Raw genomic sequence first — 13,974 nt, forward strand, 5'->3', positions numbered from 1 at the left:
GGGCCACCTGCTGTAAGGTACTGCTGAGACTTTGGGGTGGTAGGCTGTAAAGGGGCTTATCCTCCCAGTCTTGTAAGAGAGGGGCTGGGGGAAGTAAGTTAGCACTTACAAAGGGATAGATGTTTGTCATTTTTCTATATTTTTGTTTGCTGTGCTGTTTAAAGGGACAGGCTCAATAAAACCATACGGTATGTTAATTTCACCTTAAACGGTCTCCATTTGCATACCTCTCTTACATATGATGTCAGAAGTTGGGATGAGAGGTGGCCCCGGAGACTGTCTGTGATTTTTATTGTGCTGTTGTCTGCATACAGTTCCTGCAACAAACTTAGCAAAAAACAAACATGTGCAGTAGTCACCAGAATTAAAGGGCAACACATCCAGACAGGAAATCTACACTGCACTGGAGAAAGCCACAATGCCACAGTTGGACTGGGGGTACTGCAACAGACGGTGACCCAAACAAGGGACTGATGCTGTGACCAGAGTCTACCCCACCACTTGTGTGAAAAAAAAACCCTGAGATTTTAAAATGACCACCAAGCTGAAGTTAAGTACAGATTGCAAAAACAGAGAAGAAAATGTGTTCCTGATATAAAGAGCCCAGCCACACAGAGTAGTGTCCATTCAGGCCTTATTCTGATTATGATGAGGAAGCCTATGTGGCCCCAGAAAAAGGGCAGCAGCCAGAGGAAAAAAAATGGCAGCAAGCCAAGGAATTATAGCAGCAAGCAACGCGCCGTGGTCACAAGGAAAATGCGGCGCTATGAGGATAAGGATGAAAATATCTCTAATGGGGAACCCGAAATAAGATGCACCCACAAAACACTCCTAGGATGGTGGACGTGCCTAAACCCGGTACGCACCGAACACACTTGTCTCTATGACCCCGAATATTCCTGCCAGCTAATGCAATTGCAAGAAAAGCATGGTGTGGATGCTGAAGTTTCAAAAATAGAATGAGACCCCAGTACCCCTGATGGAACGAAGCCGTCCAAAGCAAAAAGGTGGAAAAAGAAAAATAGGTTCTATACGTACCGTGGAAAGAACAGACAAGTCTGCATATCCCGCAGATAAAAGTCCACTACATGGGACTGTTGCTGTTTTCCCCATTTGCAGGTGTAGTGCTGCTTCCTCCCCTCCCCCCTACCCTACCCCATGGGAGATTTGCCCTTGCTACTGGTGTGTGGTGCATAGAACCTGTTTGTTTGCAGGAGAGCTGAGGGTCCGTGATGATGTGGGGACAAGAGGACAGACTTTTTGACGTAGGATGCTTGGTTCTTTCTCTGCAATGTTAGCGCCTCCATCCGCCACCGGCTCCAGGAGTGCTGGAGACAGTCCCCGCGACAGAACCAGCGCATACTTCCCCTGATTGATGGCAAACTCAGGCCAGAAGTATATTAAACAGAGGTCTCTTTATTTGGCATCCATTGCATACATCAGGTCATACAGTGAATACTCTTCTGATCCCAGGCCTCTGGATGGTCTCTGTATCGATATGGCTTTGGGCCTTCTCACAGTCCCCTAGTGGACTGATCACACAGTCTCATCCCGCAGGGTGAGAAACAGCTTACAACTCCCAGTATTCAGAGTCAGAGCTGCATATCCACTCAAGAAACTGGGGAGATCTACACTAACTACAATTTAGATGTGCCTCTTCCTTAGAGCAGAATGGGAGGGCACCAGGTCTGCACCCAGGACTCAAGGAAGCTGCAGAGGGGAGGGGTAAACCAAAGATAGACCTAACAATGCCTGCACCTACCAGGATTTACGTGTTAGGGAGGGCAGAGGAATAGCCAGAACCAGCCATGGCTACACAGGTATTGAATCAGTTATGTGGGATAGACAACACACTTTACAGTCTATTTTTTGAGAAGTAAGGGCTTCCACCTCACAAACGTAGCTATTTTGTGCCCGCTACCTAAAGAGCTAGAAACCGGCCAGTCAGTTCAATTCTTTGCATGAGCCCCCCACAAACAAAGTTAATTTTGATGTTTTTACTTGCTACGTTTGATTTGATTCTGTGCAGGAAAATATAGTTCTAAATATTCTTAATGCAAAAATACTAAGTAAACACAAAACACAATGATTGTATATATTAGAAATGGCTTTACAAACAGTGCTTAAAACCGAGTAGATTTGTGCACACCATGCATTTAATATATTATAGAATGATGAAAAATATATAAGTAAAACATTTTAAAATTATGTCGGTGGCAATACATTAGAATTGTATGCTTCCATCCAACCATAATAATGTACAGTAATTGCCCAGTGCCAAATATAACATAAATCAATTACAAATACATGTTTTATGCTCTCTTCTTAATTTCCAGGAATACAGAACTACTATGACTGCTGTAAATTAATTGGCCAGCATACAAAAATCTCTATAAAATAATAAAATTATGGCAAATGGTTTCACTTAAAATTCAAGTGAATAATTTGAGAACTTATACTATTATAGTATCTTAAACTGTCAACTAAACAGTAGGTTATGAGAATATTTACCTGAGGCTTATTGAAATATAGATAAGAGTCTTTCTTTACACATTTTGTGTCCTCAATGACCTTCTCTGTAAAAAACTGAAAACGCCATATGTCTGGAACATTTGCCCGAGCTTAGAGCTTAGAAGGATTCAAAAGGGAACAAGGTGGCAAATACTTCTTACAGATTTGCTTTGGCACGACTAGAGACCACCTTCAAACCAAGTCATGCTTTGCCAAGTACAGAAAATGCATCCCTGGACTTGTTACCCAATGTCAACTACATTTGTGTCAGGATCTCTGTGGGGGATTGAAGCAACAGTAAGGTTTCTTCTAATTGGGTGTATTAAACCGAGTGTGTGCAATTTTTTTCTTTGCACCCCCCTGAATGCCCTCCCCCCCTCTTAATTTCTCTCAGGCATTGGGGGCGCCATTTGACAAAACGATGTCCTGTGACATTTTTTGCCATAGCAACGCATTGCCATTTGACTCCACGGTGTAATTTGATGCCGCATTGTCATGGCGATGCGTAACCAGAAGCCGGTTGAGACCAGGTAAGATGGAGTTACAGAGGCCTTGCACGCTGCCCCGACATTTAATTTGAATGTGGTGGGGAAGAGTGTGGGGACTCTGTAAGCATCTCACCCCCCCAGAAAATTTTGTGCCCCCCAGTTTGCGCACCCCTGCATTAAACATTGTAGCTGTCTTTTGGAGATTTTTAAAATAAAAGCAATATCATATTATTTTTGCTTTTTCTTTTCTATATGCGGGTTTTCCCTCCCTTCCCATGGGATAATACCTGTGTAAACCTGTTTGGAGAAAAGTTGGTAACTTATAACAACCACACTGCCTGATCATCACGTCTAATATGTGAGTGAAAAATCTATAGCATCGAAAGGGACACTCTTCAGTGTGGCTGGGTTCATTATAGGAACACCACATTTTGCCCTCCATTTTGGCGATATCAGGTGTATTCTTCCCCCTGACCTCAGGAGGTGCTATTGTAGCATTTTTTTCTGCATATGCTAGAACCCCAGATGGTAGTCCTACAGGTGAGCAGACTTTGCTTGCAGAGTACCTAGCTCTCACATGCGTCTCTGTAGACTTTTTCTTTTTCTGAGCGGCCGTTTTAAAACCAACAGGTTTTTATTATTATTCTCCCCCTGCCCCCCCCCCCCCCCACAAGTGCTGGAGTAGAGTTTGATCACAGCATCAGTACCTTGTGTGGGTCACCGTCTGTCGCAGTTCCCCCAGTCAGACTTTGGCGTTGTGGCTTTCTCCAGTGCAATGTAGCTTTCCTGCCTGGATGTGTAGACCTTAAATTCTGTTCACTTCTGCAAAAATATGAGGAAGATCTCTGACGAAGTAGTTTGCTACGAAACATGTAGGATTGTTTATACTACATTGGACACTCTCCTGCAATACTACCAGCGTCTTTGATCCTGTTTGCGCTACCCACGGGACTTTCCTTTACTTCACTGATCACTGGGGGGGCTCTAGTGGACCTACGGCGTGTTGAGGTGATGTCAGAGTCCTGGTCTGTGAGTGTGGCGAATCGGGAGCTTTGCTGTTCCCTGACGGGCTTTGAGCTGAAGCGGATCGGACGGAGCAGGAGAGATTTGTTTCCATTTGTCTCTTGAATATAACCTTTATTGGGTACAGTGTTACGGACAATACTTGCTAGCGTTGTTTGGCTAACTCTGCTGCTATTTAGTATACTGGATCAGGAGCAGTGTATGATGAAGGAGCTCCACAAAGCAAGTTCCCATCTTCCAGAGTGGTAACATGTACCCTAAACTTGCCCTGCTTATATGATTAGTCTTTCTTGTACGTGCAATCATTTACACTTTATTATTGTCACAATATAATTACTTTTTTACGCTATGAGAGTCGTGCGCTTTGTTCTTTTTCGCTTTTACATGTGCTCCGTGTGATTTTTTATTTATTTATTTATAAAATATTTTTACCAGGAAGTTATACATTTGAGAGTTACCTCTCGTTTTCAAGTATGTCCTGGGCACAGAGTAAAACAAATAATACATGGTTACAAGTACAGTTACATAAATGAGCAGGGTATACATTATATACAAGACATTGCATGCACAGTTAAAGAAAATATATATTATGAGCGTATGAAACAGTTACAGACCAGGTTAAAATGTGAGAAATCCTTAGATTTGAAAGAACTTAAACTGGTGGTGGATGTGAGGGTCTCTGGTAGGTTGTTCCAGTTTTGGGGTGCACGGTAGGAGAAGGAGGAACATCCGGATACTCAGTTGAGCATTGGGACCATGAACAGTCTTTTGGAGTCTGATCTCAGGTGATAAGTGCTGCATGTGGTAGGGGTGAGGAGCTTGTTCAGGTAGCTGGGTAGCTTGCCCATGAAGAATTTAAAGGCAAGACAGGAAAGGTGAACTTTGCGCCTAGACTCTAGTGTTGATCAATCTAGTTCTTTGAGCATTTCGCAGTGATGTGTGTTGTAGTTGCATTGGAGAACAAAACGACAAATTGAATTGTAGAGGGTGTCAAGTTTGCTAAGGTGGGTTTGAGGTGCCGAGCCATATACTATGTCTCCATAGTCAATAATTGGCATTAGCATCTGCTGTGCGATACGCTTTCTGACCAGGAGACTTAGGGAGGATTTGTTCCTGTAAAGTACCCCTAGTTTGGCATAGGTCTTGGTTGTCAGGGTATCAATGTGCATCACGAATGTTAAGTGGGAGTCAAACCATAAGCCCAGGTATTTAAAACTAGTGACAGGTGTTAGGGTGGTGTTAGCGTTGGTTCTAATCAGGAGCTCAGTCACTGGGAGCTTTACAAATTTAGTCTTGGTCCCAAATACCATTGTTACAGTCTTGCCAGTGTTTAAAAACAGTTTGTTTTGGGAAATCCAATTTTCGAGTATCAAAAAGTCAGACTGAAGTATGTGTTGAAGGTCAGAGAGGCTATGGCTGTGTGCATATAGGATTGTGTCATCTGCATACATGTGTATTGAGGCTTCCTTACAAGCTGTGGGAAGATCATTAATGAACACTGAGAAGAGTAGAGGGCCCAGAACAGAGCCTTGCGGGACACCACAGGTGATATCCAGGGGGTTGGAGTTAGAGCCTGAGATGGACACATGTTGGGATCTTCCTTATAGGTAGGACTGAAACCAGCTTAAAGCATGCTTCCCTATTCCAGAGCTCTGGAGTTTGTTAAGCAGGATAGCATGATCAACTGTGTCAAAAGCCTTTGCTAAATCTAGGAATACTGCACCAGTGAGTTGTCCCCGTTCCATTTCACACTGGATTTCATTGCAAACTTTTAGCAGGGTAGTTACGGTGGAGTGTTAGGGACGAAACGCAGATTGGAATTGGCTAGGGAAATTTGTCTTGGTATAGAAATCGCTTAATTGGGAGTGGACACATTTTTCCATGACTTTGGATAGAATTGGGAGAAGTGAGATTGGCCTGTAGTTTGAGACAGTGTTTTTGTCCCCACTTTTGAAGATTGGGACAACTCTGGCAGTTTTCCAGGTCTTAGGGATATGGCCTGCAGACAAGATAGAGTTGACTATGGATGCAATTGGTTTGGCAATGGCTGGGGCACCAAGTCGTAGGAACCTAGATTGTAGTAAGTCGGGTCCACATTGGCTGCTTAGTTTTAGTTTGAGGAGCGCTTGTGTAATCTCCTCTTCAGATACTGGGCCAAATTGAAAATTGTGGGCAGTGTTGTGAGGGGGTGGGACTATAGGGGTACTCCCAGGATGAGATTCAGGTTTGTGGTTTGTGCTGCGTTTCGCTAATAAGTTATTGGCACACCCCACAAAGTAATCATTGAATGCATTTGCAATGTCAGTGGGGTTTGTCAGAGTAATATCCCCCTTAGTGATATTACTTGGTTGTTGATGGTTAGGAGGCTGGAATATATTGTTGATAACCTTCCAGAAGTTAGCTGGGTTTGATGTATTCTGGTGATGATTGGGCCATCCATTCTAACAAGCTGCAGACTCACCTTGATTGGTAAAGGCTTTTGTATTTTATTTTTATTATATATATTATTGCTTAAACACTTTTAGGAATACAAGTTTGTGTTTCCTTAAAACTTTATTAGTGCACTTTTTACTATATCAATCAATCAGGTTGTTATATTCACTCACTCACTATTAGTTTTAACATCACAATTTTATACATTTGTTGCACAGTTTATTGTTTTTTTTATAAATAGCAGATTAGGTTTTATAACACAAAGAAAAGTGCTTAGGCGCTACGTGCAATAAAATAAAATACTAACAATAATAACACAATGTGTACAGGGCAGCCAGGAACACTAGCAGAACAACACCAGAGAGAACACAAAGAACATATACAGACCAGCGCCCAAAAAGAATCCAAAGTCCCTAATAGAGTCCAAACAGATGGAAGGGAAGATAATCCAAATGCTCCAATCACTGTAAAATCTCCAATCCGAGGGTCCGTGACATAGGGACAGAAAGAAAAATAATAGTGTAATACGTAATGTTAAAATGGGACAAACAACATGAAACACTTAACAGAAAACAAACATAAAACAATCAAGCTGAAAGAAAAATAGTTTGTGCAATTTTTTTCTTTGCACCCCCCTGAATGCCCTCCCCCCTCTTAATTTCTCTCAGGCATTGGGGGCGCCATTTGACAAAACGATGTCCTGTGACATCTTTTTGCCATAGCAACGCATTGCCATTTGACTTCACGGCGTAATTTGATGCCGCATTGTCATGGCGATGCGTAACCAGAAGCCGGTTGAGACCAGGTAAGATGGAGTTACAGAGGCCTTGCACGCTGCCCCGACATTTAATTTGAATGTGGTGGGGAAGAGTGTGGGGACTCTGTAAGCATCTCGCCCCCCCAGAAAATCTTGTGCCCCCCAGTTTGCGCACCCCTGCATTAAACATTGTAGCTGTCTTTTGGAGATTTTTAAAATAAAAGCAATATCATATTATTTTTGCTTTTTCTTTTCTATATGCGGGTTTTCCCTCCCTTCCCATGGGATAATACCTGTGTAAACCTGTTTGGAGAAAAGTTGGTAACTTATAACAACCACACTGCCTGATCATCACGTCTAATATGTGAGTGAAAAATCTATAGGACCGAAAGGGACACTCTTCAGTGTGGCTGGGTTCATTATAGGAACACCACATTTTGCCCTCCATTTTGGCGATATCAGGTGTATTCTTCCCCCTGACCTCAGGAGGTGCTATTGTAGCATTTTTTTCTGTATATGCTAGAACCCCAGATGGTAGTCCTACAGGTGAGCAGACTTTGCTTGCAGAGTACCTAGCTCTCACAGGCGTCTCTGTAGACTTTTTCTTTTTCTGAGCGGCCGTTTTAAAACCAACAGGTTTTTATTATTATTCCCCCCCTGCCCCCCCCACAAGTGCTGGAGTAGAGTTTGATCACAGCATCAGTACCTTGTGTGGGTCACTGTCTGTCGCAGTTCCCCCAGTCAGACTGTGGCGTTGTGGCTTTCTCCAGTGCAATGTAGCTTTCCTGCCTGGATGTGTAGCCCTTAAATTCTGCTCACTTCTGCACATATGAGGAAGATCTCTGATGAAGTAGTTTGCTACGAAACATGTAGGATTGTTTATACTACATTGGACACTCTCCTGCAATACTACCAGCGTCTTTGATCCTGTTTGCGCTACCCACGGGACTTTCCTTTACTTCACTGATCACTGGGGGGGCTGTAGTGGACCAACGGCGTGTTGAGGTGATGTCAGAGTCCTGGTCTGTGAGTGTGGCAAGTCGGAAGCTTTGCTGGTCCCTGACGGGCTTTGAGCTGAAGCGGATCGGACGGAGCAGGAGATATTTGTTTCCATTTGTCTCTTCAATATAACCTTTATTGGGTACTGTGTTACAGACAATACTTGCTAGCGTTGTTTGGCTAACCCTGCTGCTATTTAGTATACTGGATCAGGAGCAGTGTATGATGAAGGAGCTCCACAAAGCAAGTTCCCATCTTCCAGAGTGGTAACATGTACCCTAAACTTGCCCTGCTTATATGATTAGTCTTTCTTGTACGTGCAATCATTTACACTTTATTATTGTCACAATATAATTACTTTTTTACGCTATGAGAGTCGTGCGCTTTGTTCTTTTTCGCTTTTACTTGTGCTCCGTGTGATTTTTTATTTATTTATAAAATATTTTTACCAGGAAGTAATACATTGAGAGTTACCTCTCGTTTTCAAGTATGTCCTGGGCACAGAGTAAAACAAATAATACATGGTTACAAGTACAGTTACATAAATGAGCAGGGTATACATTATATACAAGACATTGCGTGCACAGTTAAAGAAAATATATATTATGAGTGTATGAAACAGTTACAGACCAGGTTAAAATGTGAGACAGCCTTAGATTTGAAAGAACTTAAACTGGTGGTGGATGTAAGGGTCTCTGGTAGGTTGTTCCAGTTTTGGGGTGCACGGTAGGAGAAGGAGGAACGTCTGGATACTTTGTTGAGCCTTGGGACCATGAACAGTCTTTTGGAGTCTGATCTCAGGTGATAAGTGCTGCATGTGGTAGGGGTTAGGAGCTTGTTCAGGTAGCTGGGTAGCTTGCCCATGAAGAATTTAAAGGCAAGACAGGAAAGGTGAACTTTGCGCCTAGACTCTAGTGTTGACCAATCTAGTTCTTTGAGCATTTCGCAGTGATGTGTGTTGTAGTTGCATTGGAGAACAAAACGACAAATTGAATTGTAGAGGGTGTCAAGTTTGCTAAAGTGGGTTTGAGGTGCCGAGCCATATACTATGTCTCCATAGTCAATAATTGGCATTAGCATCTGCTGTGCGATACGCTTTCTGACCAGGAGACTTAGGGAGGATTTGTTCCTGTAAAGTACCCCTAGTTTGGCATAGGTCTTGGTTGTCAGGGTATCAATGTGCATCACGAATGTTAAGTGGGAGTCAAACCATAAGCCCAGGTATTTAAAACTAGTGACAGGTGTTAGGGTGGTGTTAGCGTTGGTTCTAATCAAGAGCTCAGTCACTGGGAGCTTTACAAATTTAGTCTTGGTCCCAAATACCATTGTTACAGTCTTGTCAGTGTTTAAAAACAGTTTGTTTTGGGAAATCCAATTTTCGAGTATCAAAAAGTCAGACTGAAGTATGTGTTGAAGGTCAGAGAGGCAATGGCTGTGTGCATATAGGATTGTACTTAAATGACTTGCCTAGGCGCCACAGTTCCCTAATAAATACACAGTTTTGTGATCAAATTCAAACAATAAATATAATGAAAATAAATAATGTTACCCAACAGGATACTTCTCAAACCTTCCAGGGAAATATGCTTTGATTTCCCACAGGTACAGTCGTAGTTGTTTGTGGAAAGTGAGCGACCCCGTCAGGAATACAACATGTAAATAAAAAACATATAAAGCAATAATTGTGCAGTATTGTGATTATTTTTTGGCTTGTTCAAGAATCTTGGCTCTTGGGGAAAACCTACTTACAGCAACATAGAAGAAAATTCGCATTTGTCTGACTCTGTCAGGTAGTGGAGAAATGATGAGGTTTCTTTAAGGTGTACTTATATCCCCACTTGGTCTTGACACATATGGATAAGCTCAGAGTTGGTAAGATTCAAATTCCCATAAGGTATATGTGGACAAAGAGCAGAGAAATAGACCGATGGTGTAGGTTGTAGAACAGGATTTTATAAATAGCAAGTTAAAAGACATGTACTCACACTCTGTACATGTATATAATGCACATAAGGGTATCTTTAGCGCTGTGTGCGCCCGCAGTCGCTTCTCCCCGTCCTCCTCTATCCCCAGTCCTGCTGCCGGCAATGGCGTGTGACTTCACGTCCCTCTGAACGGCTGATCGTATCCAAAGGCCAAAGGCCAACTCTGAGCTTATCCATATGTGTCAAGACCAAGTGGGGATATAAGTACACCTTAAAGAAACCTCATCATTTCTCCACTACCTGACAGAGTCAGACAAATGCGAATTTTCTTCTATGTTGCTGTAAGTAGGTTTTCCCCAAGAGCCAAGATTCTTGAACAAGCCAAAAAATAATCACAATACTGCACAATTATTGCTTTATATGTTTTTTATTTACTTGTTGTATTCCTGACGGGGTCGCTCACTTTCCACAAACAACTACGACTGCATATAGGATTGTGTCATCTGCATACATGTGTATTGAGGCTTCCTTACAAGCTGTGGGAAGATCATTAATGAACACTGAGAAGAGTAGGGGCCCAGAACAGAGCCTTGCGGGACACCACAGGTGATATCCAGGGGGTTGGAGTTAGAGCCTGAGATGGACACATGTTGGGATCTTCCTTATAGGTAGGACTGAAACCAGCTTAAAGCATGCTTCCCTATTCCAGAGCTCTGGAGTTTGTTAAGCAGGATAGCATGATCAACTGTGTCAAAAGCCTTTGCTAAATCTAGGAATACTGCACCAGTGAGTTGTCCCCGTTCCATTCCACACTTGATTTCATTGCAAACTTTTAGCAGGGTAGTTACGGTGGAGTGTTTGGGACGAAACCCAGATTGGAATTGGCTAGGGAAATTTGTCTTGGTATAGAAATCGCTTAATTGGGAGTGGACACATTTTTCCATGACTTTGGATAGAATTGGGAGAAGTGAGATTGGCCTGTAGTTTGAGACAGTGTTTTTGTCCCCACTTTTGAAGATTGGGACAACTCTGGCAGTTTTCCAGGTCTTAGGGATATGGCCTGCAGACAGGATAGAGTTGACTATGGACGCAATTAGTTTGGCAATGGCTGGGGCACCAAGTCGTAGGAACCTAGATTGTAGTAAGTCGGGTCCACATTGGCTGCTTTGTTTTAGTTTGAGGAGCGTTTGTATAATCTCCTCTTCAGATACTGGGCCAAATTGAAAATTGAGGACAGTGTTGGGAGGGGGTGGGACTATGGGGGTACTCCCAGGATGAGATTCAGGTTTGTGGTTTGTGCTGCGTTTCGCTAATAAGTTAGTGGCACACCCCACAAAGTAATCATTGAATGCATATGCAATGTCAGTGGAGTTTGTCAGAGTAATATCCCCCTTAGTGATATTACTTGGTTGTTGATGGTTAGGAGGCTGGAATATATTGTTGATAACCTTCCAGAAGTTAGCTGGGTTTGATGTATTCTGGTGATGATTGGGCCATCCATTCTAACAAGCTGCAGACTCACCTTGATTGGTAAAAGTTTTTGTATTTTATTTTTATTATATATATTATTGCATAAACACTTTTAAACACGTCTGCCCCACTTGTCTACACATGCTTGTTATTCCAGTCCTGCTGTAAGTAGGGTTTTGGGTTTTAACCCCTTGATGACCCGCTGCAACAGGCTCTGTTTTTTTATTAAATATTTATTTTTCTTTCAGCTTGATTGTTTTATGTTTGTCTTTTGTTAAGTGTTTCATGTTGTTTGTCCCATTTTAACATTACGTATTACACTATTATTTTTCTTTCTGTCCCTATGTCACGGACCCCGGATTGGAGATTTTACAGTGTTTGGAGCATTTGGATTATCTTCCCTTCCATCTGTTTGGACTCTATTAGGGACTTTGGATTCTTTTTGGGCGCTGGTCTGTATATGTTCTTTAGATTAGGTTTTATGCAGATAAATGTACAGTTACGAGTTTGGGAAACAAGAATAAACAGACAATTTACTAATTAAATGGGAATAAATTAGGAGAATCCTTGATTGAGAAGGATTTAGGAGCTGCAAAGGCAAACAAGATCTTACCTTGTGTAGCCCCCTTTCCCTATAACTAAGGGAACTATGTGTGCTGATATACCTGTTGCTCACAGGAGACCTAAGCTTCCGCTACTGGGAGCCTGGGGTGAGCTCTTTCTCCTCTCGGTACAGCGCCTCCACTTATGAGGGATCCTAGCGTTGGCAGGATAACCCCTCCCAGGAACCAATACAGTGATGAATAATACACACAGGTACAGCAGAGACTGCGACTATTCTAACACAAACCAGTGGCAATCGCCAACAAGACCCAGGTACATGCTGGATACATGCCTTAAACTTACCTTAAACTAGATCCAGCATTTCTGCATTGATTATTGGCCCATCAGATTAACAGCGGCGGTCCCTGGCAGTCCCATTCAAACAGAATGGGACTGCCAGGGACCCCTGCTGTGTTAATCATATGGGTCATTAGTCAATGCAGAAATGCCTTAAACTTGCCTTAAACTAGCCAGGTTACACACAGCACATACCCAGAATGTAACCGGGCTAGTTTAAGGCAAGCTTTAGAATAGTCATGGTCTCGTCTGTATATAACAACGATTTACTGACACACACATATAGTAACAATAGCAACATGATAACAGTGGTAACCCCCAGGATTCACCCAATATCCCAACACTCGGTAGTTCCCCCAAAGTATAAATTGTATTATTTATTTATTTATTTATTTATAAAATATTTTACCAGGAAGTAATACATTGAGAGTTACCTCTCATTTTCAAGTATGTCCTGGGCACAGAGAAAAACAAATAATACATGGTTACAAGTACAGTTACATAAATGACCAAGGTATACATTATATACAAGACATTGCATGCACAGTTAAAGAAAATATATATTATGAGCGTATGAAACAGTTACAGACCAGGTTAAAATGTGAGACAGCCTTAGATTTGAAAGAACTTAAACTGGTGGTGGATGTGAGGGTCTCTGGTAGGTTGTTCCAGTTTTGGGGTGCACGGTAGGAGAAGGAGGAACGTCTGGATACTTTGTTGAGCCTTGGGACCATGAACAGTCTTTTGGAGTCTGATCTCAGGTGATAAGTGGTAGGGGTGAGAAGCTTGTTCAGGTAGCTGGGTAGCTTACCCATGAAGAATTTAAAGGCAAGACAGGAAAGGTGAACTTTGCGCCTAGACTCTAGTGATGACCAATCTAGTTCTTTGAGCATTTCGCAGTGATGTGTGTTGTAGTTGCATTGGAGAACAAAACGACAAATTGAATTGTAGAGGGTGTCAAGTTTGCTAAGGTGGGTTTGAGGTGCCGAGCCATATACTATATCTCCATAGTCAATAATTGACATTAGCATCTGCTGTGCAATACGCTTTCTGACCAGGAGACTTAGGGAGGATTTGTTCCTGTAAAGTACCCCTAGTTTGGCATAGGTCTTGGTTGTCAGGGTATCAATGTGCATCCCGAATGTTAAGTGGGAGTCAAACCATAAGCCCAGGTATTTAAAACTAGTGACAGGTGTTAGGGTGGTGTTAGCGTTGGTTCTAATCAGTAGCTCAGTCACTGGAAGCTTTACAAATTTAGTCTTGGTCCCAAATACCATTGTTACAGTCTTGTCAGTGTTTAAAAACAGTTTGTTTTGGGAAATCCAGTTTTCGAGTCTCAAAAAGTCAGACTGAAGTATGTGTTGAAGGTCAGAGAGGCTATGGCTGTGTGCATATAGGATTGTGTCATCTGCATACATGTGTATTGAGGCTTCCTTACAAGCTGTGGGAAGATCATTAATGAACACTG

The sequence above is a fragment of the Ascaphus truei genome, chromosome 2 (genome assembly GCF_040206685.1).
Source record: "Ascaphus truei isolate aAscTru1 chromosome 2, aAscTru1.hap1, whole genome shotgun sequence".
Classification (NCBI taxonomy): Eukaryota; Metazoa; Chordata; class Amphibia; order Anura; family Ascaphidae; genus Ascaphus; species Ascaphus truei.